General features: G+C 40.8%; 1 protein-coding gene and 1 long non-coding RNA gene across 2 annotated transcripts in view; one reads left to right on the top strand and one right to left on the bottom strand.

The window, feature by feature from the left end:
- Nucleotides 1-260: 260 nt before the first annotated feature.
- On the bottom strand, nucleotides 261-3,867 carry LOC128315200 (uncharacterized). Its single transcript, XR_008297701.1, has 2 exons — nucleotides 3,460-3,867; nucleotides 261-3,005 (listed from the first exon to the last, which is right to left on the bottom strand). It is a non-coding gene; the product is annotated as an uncharacterized LOC128315200 (long non-coding RNA).
- AFF4 (ALF transcription elongation factor 4) overlaps nucleotides 2,438-16,138 on the top strand; it is a 96,589-nt gene continuing 82,888 nt past the window's right edge. The window contains exon 1 of the mRNA XM_027076709.2: nucleotides 2,438-2,825. The gene's annotated coding sequence lies outside the window, so the exon portion shown is untranslated. The remainder of the gene's footprint in view (nucleotides 2,826-16,138) is intronic.

Here is a 16,138-nt window from a genome sequence, read left to right as displayed (position 1 = left end):
CACTCACACTCGGTCTCTCTCGAAACTAAAAATAAAATAAAATAAAATAAAATAAAATAAAATAAAATAAAATAAAATAAAACAATCATACATTTCTTTCATTTTTTTTTTCTCTTATAGCTTTATGGTCAGTATTTTCTACTATTTCTTTATTCTGTGCAGTTGACTTACATTGTTCTGGAACATGAAAATAGAGACACTCACTTTGTTAAAATGGATGCATCTGATTAAATGACAAATAACATTTATTCCAAAATAAGTTAAGGAAACTTCTTGTAAAGTTTATTAAATATCAATTTGCATCTTCATACTTCTTTAATTACTGTGTAAAATGACAATCTTTCTTTTACTTCTCTCCATCCCCACTATCTTCCAATATAGCCTTGTAAATCTTCCAAGGCAAAACTTGAAAGAAAGCAAATAAAATTGGCACAACTTCTGCAGAGGACAATTTGACAGTATCTATCAAAGTTAAAAATACCTTTTGATCTAAAGGTTCCAGGGTAAGGATTTACATATTAGTTGCCCATCGTATGGGGTAATTAGTTATCAGTTACAGCCTAGTTTGTAATAGCTTTGGCTTGGCAACAACCTAAATGCCCACTTATTGGGGACTGACTAAATAAATATTTGCATACAATGTAAATACTGCCGCTGGGAAGAATGAAGCAGTTCTTCATGTAGTGATAAGTGATGATGGCTAGAAGCAGAAAAATGTTCACCTTTAGCCCAGAAGGCTGACCTATAGCTTACATGGTTTTGATAAGGATCAAACATGCACTGACTCCTGCATTCTTAAAGCGTCTCATGAGTGCCTGTAAATCTCACCAACAGTTAATATTGAGGTGAATGTTAAGCACCAGAGAAATCTTCTGAAACTAGTTTTAGGAGTAGAAATTCGAGGAAGACATTTATGATCTAATACTCCCTGCAGCTCCCCTCCCCCTTGAGCACTAAGCATGTAGCCACTGCCTTCATACAGGAAAGGTACAGCTCTTTCTGCCCACAGGTTCTGACCCCAGGTTGTAATAAAAGCACCTTCTTGCACCAAAAGCCTCTCAAGAATTCTTTGTTGGCTTGTGGCCCCACATCCATATGGAAGGATACCCAGGATATTTTAAGTGAGAAAAGGAAGGAACTTAACAGTATATACAGTACATTATCTTTCCTGTAAAAAGTATGTTATCACTATATTTTCACGTTTATTTATAACATATCTTGGGAGATACACTAGAAAATGCCAAATGATTGCCTCCAGGACTACCATAGTTAAAGGATGGGAGGAGTAATTATTTTTCACTCTATTTCATCACAGTTCTTTTTGAGTTTTGCACTAATAATTTCCTCATCTATAGAGATACATAGATAATATCTATATAGATATAAAGAGTCAGGCTTAAAAATAATAGGTGGTCAGTTAAGAATTTTAAAAAGGAAAAATTATACTTTTATTGATGCTGAATTACCAGTGTTAAGGGCTGACAAAAACATTTTCATATGCACATTCCTTATAAGAGTTTATCATAAAGCTCCTCAAAAACCTTGCACCTTCCAAAAGCAATCTTTAACACGCTTTTTTCTAGATTAGTTGGTAGAAAGTAACCTCCCACCCCCTTCACGCTCCTCCCAGCTTCCTGAGGCTTCTGTACAGAAAGAAAACAAGTAAGAGGCAGGAGATTATAAAGTGTTCTTCCAATGGTGAGCCAGAGGTAGTGTCTCTGAACAGTTACCAAACTGCGTTCCATGAGACCCTTTGAAAATCCTGTCTGGTCTATAACTATTATTTTACTCTCAATTAAATTATAGTTTGCCCTGACTGGCAGAATGTTAAGAGATGAAGGAAAGCGTTGAAAATGATATCCTGAAGAACAGTATTACTGGCAGAAAATGTTTGGATGACGAACAGAAAGGGCTGGAGAGGCTTCATGGAAGAAGTTCAAGCGTGGTTCTAAGCATCCTCCTGCAGTAAGTCCCTGGAGACTTCCTTTCTCCGCCGACCTGTTGAGGGCTGCTGGACTCCGGGCATCAACGTCAGCACCGGGAAGTCGGTCGAAAGGGCTTCGGGTTCGCCAGACCCTCGCCAGGGGCGCACGACCTGACCCCCCCCGCCCCTCACCTGAGTCCCAGAACCGGTAGACCCGGCTCGGCCCGTCCCCGGTAGCGGCTACGTGCACAGAAGGGTGTGCGCGTCTCGGATCTGCAGGCCGGGTCCTGCCCGGCGGCCCTGCCCTGTGCCGCCGCGGGGCCTAGGAGGTCGGGTCTAAGCCACCGGGGCCGGTGCTCCGCCCGTCCGGGGTCGTTCGACCCCCACAGCCGCGCACGTCACGGCCCCCGTGTCGCCTCCGGTCACCGCAGGCCCAGCAGGGCCCCGCTTTTCTGGCGGGGCGGGGCGCGGCGTCGCCACGTGACGCCTCGCCCCCGCCCGGCCCTGATCACATGGGTGGCACGGCCGCTGCGTCAGTCACCGTCCTGGCTGCGGGAGTCGAGCCGCCGTCGCCGCCGCCGCCAGCGGACGGGGCGGGGATCCCGGTGCCAGGTCTTCGTCGGCCCGCCCCTGCCGCCTCAGTCGGCCGTCCCGGGCTGGGCCCGACCGTCATGGAGCGGGGCGGGACCTCCGCCTGTTCCGTGTGAGGCGCGTCGCCGCCGCCCCCGCCTGCGCCTTTCCAGACCTGCCGAACCCCCGCCGCCGCCCGGAACCCCTCGTCCTTGGCAGTCTGTCGCCGCCCCCGGGCGGGCTCGAATGCGCGTCCGGTGAAGGTGCAGGCCCGGCGCCGCCGCTGCCGCAGCTGGGAGATGGTTTGGGCCTAGCGGAGCAGGGATTGGAGGTGAGAGGGGCCGACTGACTGACGGAGGGCCGGGCCGGGCCGGGCCTGGCCGCGGGGTGCGGGGTGGGGGTGGGGGAGACGGTGAACTGGGTCCGCCTTGGGGGCTCGGGAGACCCTCCAGGCCGGGGCTGCTCGATCCGGCTTCGCCCTTCTTCTTTCCGTTTCACCCCCACCCCCGGCCTGGAAAAAAAACGAAACAAAACATAAGGCTAACCATCCTAACAAAAATTTCCAGAAATCCATCTTTTCACCGTTTCTCCTTTCCGCTTTCGTTTCTTAATCCATTCCAGCCCTCAGAAAATTTAGCGACAGATTCGTGATTTTTTAATATCCTCTTCAGTTTCAAGTTATTTGTAGAGAAAATAGGCCTAGATTTCTGGCTATCATTACCCAACTAGTTCTCGCTTTCCTTCTCGCGATCCTGCGCACGTCTCTCCCCCTCTCTCTCTCTCGCTCTCTTTCTCCCTCTCCCTCTCTCCCCCCCACCTCTGCAAAAAAAAAAAAAAAAAAAGGAAAAAAATTTTCCACCTTCGGCTAGCGAAGGGGATTGACTAAAAATGGGAAGGTGGGGGTGTAATACTTGAATAGCCGCCCCCCCCCCCCCCCGCCCCTAACTTCGCAGTCGGTCTGTTACCTAGTTATCCCGATAGCTCGGGTTTGGATATTGATGTTTAGGCCTTTCCTTCAGCTGCCTGTGCCCGGGGTTAATCTCGTAATTGACGTCAGTGCTTTGTTCCTTCCACTTTGCTGTTCCTTCCACTCTTTGAGGGTGGATCTTGGAGTATAGGAGTTTGAGGACTATCTTCACTGCTTTTTCTCTTACAGTGGTTATAATTTATAGGAAGTTGAAAGTACAAATCTGAAATGCTCGTGCATGGAGTTACACTAAGACGAAGAGTTCCATTTAGGGTTCTTCTCGTAGTCAGTTGCCATTCAGAGTGGCTTTAAAGAAATTTTAAACTAAGGCCAGTCTCTTTTTCAATGACCGGTATGTCTTGAGGGAACCTAAGCAATAAGTGCCTGTGAATAAGATGTTTGCAAATGTGACATTTAAGATACGTGTTGATTTTTAGGACTCATGTGTTTAAAAAGCTCAAAGCTTTGTTTCCATATTGATTCTGCAAAGCTTTGTGAAGTGCTTTTGTCATTTCACTGTACTTTGATTTATCAAAATTGAAATATTTATGTGAATTTTCTTAATTTGGCATTTGATAAGAGCCTTTGTGGCCTGCGAATCTGCCTGGATCTTCTTTGGTCATATGTGCATAAAGACGTGTTGGCAAGTGGCCACTTGTCGTTTAACAAAGCTGGCTTCTTTAAAATTTTCTGGTTTATTTTCCTTATTCATCACTGCATTTTTCAGTGTCTAAACATTAAAAAAAATCCTCCAGAAGTTATTTTTAATGATCTTTTAGAGTCAATTTACCTGGGAGCAGTGATTTTTCTTTTTTTAAATATCAGCAGTTTCATTCAGTTTGTGGTGGCTTGTATGCTGATGACTTTAGGTTTTGTTAGCTCTGCAGGAACAGTAGGCAAATTCTACTTTAAATATAAGTTTGCATAAGGTGTGGACAAGATAGAAGGTCTGTGAATGACCCAACCTTTACTGTATGGTTTACACACACACACACACACACACACACACACACACTCACAAAGAGCTTAGCTGTATTGATTGGAAAGCACTCCACAGTTTTGGGGTGTAGAGATGATTGTACAGTGCTTCGGTAAAGCTCTGTAATTAAGAATTCCTAAAGATAGAATATTTTTATTCAGATTACTTTCTCTTTGTCATATGACATACATTCTCTGTGCTCTTGAATTGTATGCCTTTTGTAATAGCTGATATATTCTCCTTTTGTATTGTAATTTTCTGATAGGGCTCTTGTAGTGTGTTTAGTACAAGAGCTATGTTTATATCTCTCCAGTATCATCAGTATTTTACACAGTTGTTAGATTGAATGTGAATGTGATATCCAATCTAAGTTTTCACAAAGGGATAATCTAAAGCAAACTGTATGAGCAAGTGATCAATATTTGAAGGGGAGAAAGTAACTATCAGCTACAGAAGATGACAGAAGGTGAAGGCTTCTAAAAGTTATGTATCTTACCTTTTTTGAAGAGCTAAGGTAAATGTCATGGTTTATGTGTACCTGAGAGGAACAAAGAAAACAGGTATTTCTTCTTTTGTGGCCATCTACTGGTTTAGAATGGAGTCCAAAATGTATGAGGCCTTTTCTTTGTAGTATTTTTCATAAAATCAAAGCAGTACTCTTACAGGTATTAAAGGCATACGTGGACAGTAACCCAGAAGTACAGTACATATTGTAAAAGTTGATGACTTAGGTTTTATTTTTTACTTTAGCTCTATTCTCCAGGTATTTTATTATAAAAACTTTTTTTAGGTCAACTGTACTCAAATTAAAAAAAATTCTTTTTAACTTTCCTATGTCATGTAAAGGTTTCCCAGCTTTTGAACTCCCAGCCCTCATTATATTTTACCCATTTCCTTTTTCATTTCCTCTGATAAGTTGGAACGATTATATTTGATTTCTGGGAGGGTGTGTGCCAGTGTCAGTAAGTGTGAAACGAGGTGTAGTCAGTGATTAAAGCTAACCAGACCTGTTACTTTGGTGCTTTTTCCTTTGGTTCAAGCAGGTACCACTACTTGTAACTTTTTATACTGAATATCTTGGTTGCTTGAAGTGATAACTAGTAAATGGAAGAGGACATGATAAACATGACCGTTATGGAGTTTTGGCTGATCATCTGCATTCCTGTCTGTCTTGATGTTCATTTTCACTAGCATCACATCCTGAGAATTTTAATGGTATTGGCACACAGAAAATATTAGAACCAGTGAATTCATTTCCAAAATATTACAAAAACATTTTAATATTGAGACTACTTATTAATCCTGTTTTTTTTAATGTTTATTTTTGAGACAGAAAGAGAGAGTGAGAGTGCAGGGGAGGGGCAGAGAGAGAGGGAGACACAAAATCTGAAGCAGGCTGCAGGCTCTGGGCGATCAGCACAGAGCCTGATGCAGGTCTCAAACCTATGAACCTTGAGATTGTGACCTGAGCTGAAGTTGGATGCCTAACCAACTGAGCCACCCAGACACCCCTTAATTCTCTCTCTCTTTTTTTTAAAGCTTATTTATTTTGAGAGAGAGGACTAGAGAGAGAGTGTGTGATGCAAGCACGCACACAAGCAGGAGAGGGGCAAAGAAAGAATCCCAAGCAGGCTCAGCCCTCCCAGAACAGAGCCCAATGCAGGGATCCATCCCATGAACCTGGAGATCATGACCTGAGCTGAAATCAGGAGTTGGGTGCCTAATCAACTGCGCCACCCAGCCTAATTCTGTTTTTGAACAAAGAAATTTTATTTAAAATCATCTTTCAAATGGCTAAAATACAAAACTCAAGAAACAACAAGTATTGGTGAAAATGTGGAGAAAAAAGAATCCTTATGCACTGTTGGTGGAATTTCAAACTGGTGCAGCCACCGTGGAAGACTGTTTACTTAAAAAATTGAAAATAGAACTACCCTGCAATCCAATAATCACACTACTGGGTATTTACCCCAAAACTTTGGAAACACTAATTTTGAGGGATACATGCACCCCTGTGTTTATTGCAGCGTTATTTGCAATAGCCAACTATGGAAGCACCTCAAGTGTCCATCAATAGATAAATGGATAAAGAAGATTGGTATATAGATACAATGGAGTACTATTCAGCCATAAAAAAGAATGAAATCTTGCCATTTGCAACAGTATGGATGGATCTAGAGAATATGATGCTAAGTGAAATAAGCCAGAGAAAGACAGATAGCATATGATTTCACGCCTATGTGGAATTTAAGAAACAAAACAAACGAAGGAAAGAAAAAAGAGACAAACCAAAAAATAGACTCAACTACAGAGAACAAACAGATGGTTACCAGAAGGGAGGTGGGTGGCAGGAATGGGTGAAAAAGGTGAAGGACATTAGGAATGCACTTGAAAAAAAAATTTTTTTTTTAAATATAATTCCAGTATAGTTGACACAGTGCAATTGTCTTGATGAGCTCTAAGTAACGTATGGAACTGTTGGATCACTATATTGTACACCTGAAACTAATATAGCAGTGTATGATAATGACACTGAAATTTAAAAAAAAGTAGATATAGTCAAAAAATTAAAAAAAATGAAATTTATCTGCTTCATCATGTATATATTTTATTAAAAAATCTGTAACCTGAGGAATGTTCTGAGGGAAGGTAATTTTACCTCTTTTGTGGCGCCAAATGAACCATGGCGGTGGCTTTTAGGAGGGTAGACAAAGCTTATTATTGGGTACCGTTTTAAATTATTTTTATAATTTCCTAGGATAGGTAAAAGAACCTTGGGCATTGTTTTTCCAGAGTTGTAGGTGTGTGGCAGGGGAAATCAGGGATTGACATGAATACATTGCTCTGGAAAGCCAGTATGGTTTGACTACCCAGATATTGTCATGATCTACCTTGGGACTGTGCTACTCGAGGCTACTTGAGGACTGAATGAGTCTCGCATGATTTTGTTAAGTTAGAGCTGGCTAGTGAGTTACAGTTTTTCACTTTGACTTTTTCTTTTCTTGTCATTATAGTAGCGACAGTTTTATGGAGAGGTGAGTATAGGCCAGTGCTTTGCAGTGACAGGACTTCCCACCTCTTTGCAATTGTTTCCATTTCTTCCATCTGAAATAACACTTTTCCTCTCTTGTTCCCTACCCTGTTAAAATTTCACTGTCTATTAAGGCACAGTGAAAGTACCATTGCCTTCCTAAAGTTTTCCATGATTCCTCTGGATACTCCAACTGGGACCTACCTTTTTTGAATCCCTGCATCACTTTGTATCTTCCTTACTTGTTATGTTAACTAGGGGACTGTACCCTGCTGAGTGACATCTGGCACCATGTATCAGGGAAGACATACTGGTAAAATAAGGACTGTGTAATACTATTTCCTTATATATCTCTAAAAAATAAGGATTAAAACAATAATCCAACTTTTCAGTAAAGAAGTTAATACCAATTTCTTAGTGTCATCATGTATTTAGTCAGTCTTCCGATTTCTCTGATTTTTGCACTTACTCATTTCTATACAATTGGTTTGATAAAGAAGCCATGTTTTTTGCCCTATGAGATTTCTCACAGTCTAAATAGTGCTGGATGCATCCCTGTGGTATTATATAGTATGTTCCTCAGTCCCTTGTTTTTTCTGTATATAGTAGTTACGTTTAGAAGCTTGATCCAATTGAAGCTTGACTTTTTATTTCATTTTTTTAATGTTTATTTATTTTGAAAGAGGGTGAGCCAGGAAGAGGGCAGATGCCTAACCAAGGCCACCCAGGCACCCCTTGAAATTTTATTTTTACTTTGTGTTTTTAAAATTTATTTTGAGAGAGAGCGAATGCGTGAGGGGCAAAGAGAGAGGGAGAAAGAGAATCCCAAGCAGGCTCTGCACTGTCAGTGGGGCGGGGCTTGAACCCATGAATGGCAAGGTCATGACCTGAGCCTAAATCAAGAGTTGAATGCTTAACTGAGTCACCCAGGTGCCCCTGAATTTTTATTTTTATTTATTTATTTATTTTTAAAGTTTATTTTCAGAGAGAGAGAGAGAGGGAACAAGTTGAAGAGGGGCAGAGAGGGAGGGAGAGAGAACATCCCAAGCAGACTCCACACTATCAGTTCAGAGCCTGATGCAGGGCTCTTTCCCATGAACCATGAGATCATGACCTGAGTGGAAATCAGGAGTGGGAGGCTCAACCAACTGAGCCAACCAGGCACCCTCTGAATTTTTACTTTTAAATAAACTTTGTTCAAAATGGGGTTTGAACTCACGACCCCAAGATCGAGAGTTGCATGCTCTACTAACTGAATCAGTCAGGCACCCCAAGGCTTGAATTTTTTTTTAAATGGCAAGATTACTTCATGGGTAGTGTTGTGTACTTCCTCTGCAGTCTTTTTTTTTTTTTTTTTTTTAATGTTTATTAGTTTGAGAGAGAGACAGAGTGCAACCTGGGGAGGGGCAGAGAGAGGGAGACGCAGAATCTGAAGCAGGCTCCAGGCTCTGAGTTGTCAGTACAGAGCTCCACACAGGGCTTGAACTCAGGAGCTGTGAGATCATGACTTGAGCCTAAGTCAGATCCTTAGCAGACTGAGCCACCCAAGTGTCCTGTTTTGTTTTGTTTAATGTTTTTATTTTTGAGAGAGTGTGGAGAGCTCAAGCTGGGGAGGAGCAGAGAGAGGGGTACAGAGGATCTGGAGGGAAGTAGGCTCTGTGCTGACAGCAGAGAGCCCAGTATGGGACTTGAACTCACAAATAGTGAAATCATGACCTGAGCTGAAGTCCCACGTGCTACTAACTGAGCCACCCAGGTGCCCCTCCTCTGCACTCTTAAACTTTATGCCTGTCTTCTCATCCTGTTCGTGAAATTGCTCTTGCCAAGGCCGCCTGTGACTTCTTTATTGCCAAATTATATAGTTACTGCTTACTCCTTTATCTCTTTGTCTACTTACTTTTGTTAACCATTTTCTCCTTGATACTGTTTTCTTCCTGGACTCTTACGACTTTGTCCCTTTCTTCCTACCAGTTGCGTTCTTGCAGACTTAGTTCTCTGCTAATGCTTTGATATTGAAAGTTCTTGATTTTAGCCTTGGCCTTCGTTTTTTTTTTTTTAATTTTTTTTTAATGTTTATTTATTTTTGACAGAGAGAGAGAGAGAGAGACAGAGCATGAGTGGGGGAGGGGCAGAGAGCAAGGGAGACACAGAATCCGAAGCAAGCTCCAGGCTTCCAGCTGTCAGCTATCAGCACAGAGCTGGACGTGGGGCTCGAACTCACAGACCGCAAAATCATGACCTGAGCCGAAGTCAGACGCTCAACCGACTGAGCCATCCAGGCACCCCCTAGCCTTGGGCTTTTGTTTTCACTCTTCTGGATGATCTCATCCATTTGTATAGCTTCAGCTACTATCTCTTAAGTGTTTTGTGGGAACCAGAACTCTTATTCAACTGAATACCTTCCTTTGGATTGTTTAGTAGGCACTTTGTTTTGGTTAGGCGAGTGACACATATCTAACTTGTTGAGAACATACCACATATCCCATGAATTGTAAGAAAGACAATCAACCCACAAGAGGACAGCTAGAACTCAGGAGCAGCTGGATCCAGGGGCTGCAGATGTGGTTAGGAGTATCTCTTTATTACTCTCTAGATGTTCTTTCTCTATTCAATTCGCCCTTGCTGCAGGTGAAATTTAACACTTAACTAATACCTTTTGAGTTTTAAATTTCATATCTGCTGCTATCAGAGAGAGGCTGCCTTGATTCTAAATCTCAATTCCAGAAAAAGGACTCATTTGGTGATATGTCCACCTGTGGAGCACAACTTTGGCTAGGGAGCTACATTGTAATAACATGTTCTAACTGGGGCACCTGGGTGGCTCAGTCATTTAAGCTTCCAACTCTTGGATTTGACTCTTGGTTTTAGCTCAGGTCATGATCTCATGGTTTGTAAGATTCTTTTTTCTCCCTCTCTGCCCGTCCCCAGTACTCGTGCATGTGCACATGCGCATGCTGTTTCTGTCTCTCTCTGCCTCTCTCTCGTGTGTATGCATGCTCTCTCTCAAAATAAGTAAACAAACAAACAAAAAAACCCAATATGCTCTAACTGCAGCATTCCAGAGAGAAGTGGAGTAAAGGGCACTCTAAAACATAGTTGTCCCCCTCATTCATCCCATAGCTATTTAGTGCACACACAGTCCTACTTTTATATATGCATATATATGTGTATATATATATATTAATGTTTACTTATTTACATAGAGAGAGCACACATGCAAGCAGAGAGGGGCAGAGAGAGAGGGAGAGAGAGAATCTCAAACAGGCTTTGCATTGTCATTGCAGAGGCTGATGCAGGGCTCGATCTCATAAACCATGAGATCATGACCTCAGCTGGAATCGAGAGTTGGATCGTTAACTGACTGAGCCACCCAGGCGCCCCTGTTGAATATGTATTTTTTAACATAATATAGCTATCTGCATACAACAGCAGATACCCTCATCTCTTCGATAGAGACAACCCAATTTCCATCCAAAGGCCCTTGTTCTCTGAGTCCAGATTCACACGGTGATATCCTTTGTTAATTGGTCTAGCTAGATCTGCTTTGTCACATATTTGAAAGTTGTGGGCTAAATACTAAATTTGATCATCCCTGAGATAACTGATACATAGTTGTGGAAAAACAATAAAAACACCAACAAAACTAAAACTGTTTGGTGTGGAGGAGAGAGGAAGCGTAGCATTGTTCCAAAACTTACACTATACGTTGCTAGGCAAGTACAGTGTAAGGTAAATGGCAAAACCAGCAAGTATGTGGGCCTTCATCTGTTGACTTCCTTGCAAATGGAGTGAGTTCTTTGGTAAGCCAAATGAAAATTTTCAGTTCTGTCAACTAGGATTGTTTTCCTTGTCTGTTGTTTTAAGGTTAACACTGAGAGGACATCTGGAAGGAGTTTTAAGGGAAGGCAGTTCTGTGTTGCCTTAGCATAAGGATCAGTAAGCTATGGTTAGTAGGCCCAGTGCTGCCTGCTTTTGTATGGCCTGTGAGCTAAAAATGTTTTTTATATTTTTAAATGGTGGGAAAAAAATATTGTGGCCTGTGAAAATTATAGGAAACTCAAATTCAGTGTCCGTAAATAAAGTTTTATTGGGACACAGACGACACACCCATTTGTTTCTGTGTTGTTTGTAGCTGCTTTTGCTGCTACAATAGGGGAGTGGAATAGCTGTGACCGTAGGGCCTGCAAAGCCTAAAATATTTACTCTGTGGCTTTGAAAAAGCTGGTCATCTCCTGTCTTAGCAGATCCCTGGTGGATAGTTGAGATTGAGTATTGTTTTAGGATTCAATGTTAGTTTACATGGTCCCTATTTACTGTGGTGGTAGTTAGGGTTTTTTGATTGTGGAATGTGTGTGTGCATGTGTATGAATAGATATAAATAAATTTTAAAAAGACATAAAAAACAGATGTGGTCTGGGCATTGGCTTAGCTTAAGTTAGGGATTCAGACTTCACTGGTCACCTGTACCTTGAAGGTACAGTGAAGGGGGGCAAAAATTTCCAGAAAAGCTGGGGGAGAGGTAAGGCTGGAAGCTCATCAGATAGTTTCTGTGAGTGTTCATCATGTACGAATTAATTCTTCTACTGCTTCTCAGTCAATCCCCTCACCCCCAAATCCTGCTCATTTCCTTGCCTTGGGTAACATACCACTGTCATCGCCTTTTCCAGAAACCTCCAAGTTGTCCTTGATTCCTCTGTTTTACTTCTCACATCTGGCTGGCCCCAAGAGTCTACTTCCTTAACATCTTTAAATTTAAATGCTTTCTCTATATTATCTGTATTCCTAGTATTACTGCCTTAATCCAGGTTTTCACTTTTTACTGAATTATTGCAGCAACCTTCTCGTTTGCTTCCTGACTTCCCTCTAAACTATAAATCTGATTTTGTCCCTTAAAACTTTTTAGTTGTGTTTCATTTTTTGTACTGTTCTTCTAACTAGGGATTCTTCTGTAACATCTGAAGCACTGCTTTGTAGCCAGCTACTCCCTTGGGAGTTTGTTGCTGTGTTTAGATGTTGTTTATTACTGTGTTTGTGCCAAGTTATAATGCATTGTACTAATGATTTTGTGGTGGTTCAGACAAGGAAAGAAGGTGAGTACAACTGGATCGTGTCATGGTAGGTTGTTAATTTAAGCAGGCCAAACCAGTAAGAACCCTGGCATAGAAGTTAGTGTCATGTCTTCACTGTGAGATGTATCTGGTGGATCCCATCTATGTAATTAATCAATATGAAAGAGTTTGTTTACAGTATAAGTGTTTTGTTCCAAATCTCAGCAGTCATTATACTACATACACATTTACTGTAGATTACAATTAAGTTACTTAAACCACAAATAAGATAGATTGCAAAAGTTAACAAGTGAGGACTCTTTATGTTATTCTTTTTTTTTTTTTTTTTAAGTTTATTTATTTATTTTGAGAGAGAAAGGGAGAGAGGAAGTCCAAGCAGAGTCCTTGTCAGTGCAGAGTCTGATGCTGGGTTTAATCTCACAAATGGTAAGATTATGACCTGAGCTGAGATCCAGTTGGACACTTAACTGACTGAGCCACCTGGGTGCCCCAGCAAGTGACGACTCTTTAAAATTTTTTTTAATGTTTTTTATTTATTCTAGAGAGAGAGAGAAAGAGAGTGAGAGACACGGAGCAGGAATGGGGGGAGGGGCAGAGCGAGAGAGGGGCACAAAATCTGAAGCAGGCTCCAGGCTCTGACCTGTCAGCACAGAGCCCGACGCGAGGCTCGAATTCACAAGCTTGAGATCGTGAACTGAGCCGAAGTTGGACACCTGACCAACTGAGCTACCCAGGTGCCCCTATTGTTATTATTTTTTTAATTTTTAAAATGTTTTAAAATTGATGTTTAAGGACCTCTAGCTGGCATGGTAGTATATGATTGTATTTCCCTAAACTAGCAACTATAAATACTTGGAATTATTAAATCCATTTAGTATAACATATTTATAAGCATTTCCTGTGTTAGTATTATCGAAGTCATATTGTAGAAGTGGTTTGTAAATATGAAACTAGACCTGAGATTACATATTTCTAGGATCGATTACAACATTGTTCGTGAATTATTATGAATACATCATAATCTTATATTAATGTTATTTTATTTAAAAAATGTTTTTAATGTTTATTTTTGAGAGAGAGAGCACAAGCAGGGGAGGGGCAGAGAGAAAGGGAGAATCTTACAGAATCTGAAGCAGGCTTTAGGCTCTGAGCTGTTAGCACAGAGCCTCATACAGGATGTGAACCCAGGAACCTCAAGATCATGACCTGAGCTGAAGTAGGAGGCTTAGCTAGCTGACTGAGCCACCCAGGCGCCCCATGTTATGTTAATGTTACTTTAAATTTTATTTTGTATTTAATTTTTAAAGTTGTTTCTGTTTTACAGTTAGGTAAAACTTAAGAGCTATAAATATAATGAGTTCATACCTAATTTTATGTTTTAGTATTTTTTTAATGTAATAAAGTCGTCACTCAAGATCTGGGAGATTTCATTTTCTTTGCAGAGGTCTCTTTATATTTTCCAGATCTGATAAACAATCCCACAGGTCTGGTCTGATTTCATGTATCTCTCCAGTCTTAACTTTTATTTTGTACTCCCCCAACCCTATTTTCCACCTGTACTTGATACACCTGTATTCTCTGGTTGTGCTGTGCTCTCTCTTCTTGGCTGTTGCACTTGTTCTCTCTGCTTAGAACCAACCTCCCTCTTTTGCCTTCCTCCCTTTCCTTTCTCCTTCCCTACTGCCATCTTTCTCTAGTCTGGGTAGCTGCACCCAAATCTTGGAGATGAAGAGTACTTGTATTTATTTATTTATTTTTTAATATTTTTTTTAACGTTTATTCATTTTTAAGAGACAGAAACAGAGCGCGAATGGGGGAGAGGCAGAGAGAGAGAGGGAGACACAATCTCAAGCAGGCGCCAGGCTCTGAGCTGTCAGCACAGAGCCTAACGCGGGGCTCAAACCCATGAATGGCGAGATCATGACCTGAGCCAAAGTTGGACACTTAACCTTAAGACTGAGTCACCCAGGTGCCCCAGAGTACTTTTATTTTTAATATCCTTAGCATTAGTGCAGTGTCTGGCACAGTATATGCCCTGGTTAAGTAATTGGTGAATGAACTAAGAGTGTTAACATTGTACCTTATGTGTTGTATAGGTCTATACTGAAAGATAGTTTTTAAAATGACAATTGTAAAACCTTCAGAATTCCTTCTGACTTTTGTCTGAATGTTACAAGTCTGAATTAGAAAATTATTTTGAAAGTATGTTTACTCTTCTTACTTACAGTTTGATCTTTCAAAGTAAATATTCTTTGTGCCATGATAAATAACCCGTAACTTCTAAGTTATTATTAAAGAGCAGTAGCCTTAAATGGCCTTAACCTTCTTAAAGCAGTATTCCTGTTTACATTTAACTGGAACCTTATTAACAGAATTTAGAGTTAATAAAGTGGGTTAAGTTACCAACTCTTGATTGTAGCTCAGGTCATGATCTCACTGTCATGGGATTGAGCCCTGCATCAGGCTCTGTACTGAGCTTGGAGCCTGCTTGAATCCCCTCTCTGTCTGTCTGTCTCTGCCCTTCTTCTGCTCAACTGCATGCTCTCTCTCTCTCAAAATAAATAAACTTAAAAAAAAAAAAAAAAGAAACGGGGTACTTTGTTACCATCCGTTTTTTCACATATGCAAATGATGATGAAATTACTGAGAAATTCCTTTTAGTGTGCACTCCAAGGATCTTTTGCTGTATAATGTTGTTAAACTTTTGCTTAATGTGGTATATGCATTTTTAAGTAAAAAAATTGCTTTTATTTTGCAGTTTGGACTTGTATTCTTTTCTCTTGGCTTCCTCAGGTACTGCAAATGAAAGCAGTCTTACAGTGCTCTGTTGAACAGATCATTTCTTTCTGGATGTTGTAGACTGAAATACTCAGTTTTTACACCTTCCCACTTTGCCAAGTATGATTCTGAGATTTTACAGTCTAGCACTTACATTTGGTGAACATTTGAGAGTACAGGGTTTAAGTAAAAATAGAAATTGATCATTTCTGTATGGTTTTTTTTCTTGAACATATGTTGTTTTACTTTTAGATGAACTCTTGTAGAAAAATTGCTTTAAAAGCAACAGAGTTCATTTAATATCACTATTAATGCCTTTATTGGATTGATAATATATTGAATACAGTATAAAGAAGACCTACTCTCTTATTGTTATCAGATATAACTGAAAGTCTTAGGAAATAGGAGACTATCTGTGGATAGAAAATGATGGGCCACATCATATTTTGAAACCCAACTTTTAGTGAGTATTACCACTGACTCTTAGGGCAATAACACTACATTTGTGACCTTTATGAAACTCATCACGTGTTTTGAGTATGTCTCGTATGCCTGCCACTGTGTTAATCAGCACAGGGGTTAAAGAGTAAGTGAATTGATGTTTATGTGGCTCTTACTCTCTAGAGGCTTATAATAAGGAGGTGAGTAGGGAGAGTCCCTAGAATATCAGTAAATAATCCTAATGTAATGCAAGTCTTAAGTGCCAGATGAGATACAAAGAAATTCTTTGGAAAGTAAGTGATTTTAGTGACAGAGGAATCTTGGAGGGCTTTTTGGAGGAAGTGGGGTATGCAGTGAACTTTGAAATGGATGTGTTTAG

This window comes from Acinonyx jubatus, chromosome A1 (assembly GCF_027475565.1).
Source record: "Acinonyx jubatus isolate Ajub_Pintada_27869175 chromosome A1, VMU_Ajub_asm_v1.0, whole genome shotgun sequence".
NCBI classification, from domain to species: domain Eukaryota; kingdom Metazoa; phylum Chordata; class Mammalia; order Carnivora; family Felidae; genus Acinonyx; species Acinonyx jubatus.
This window is presented reverse-complemented; position numbering and strand designations above follow the sequence as displayed.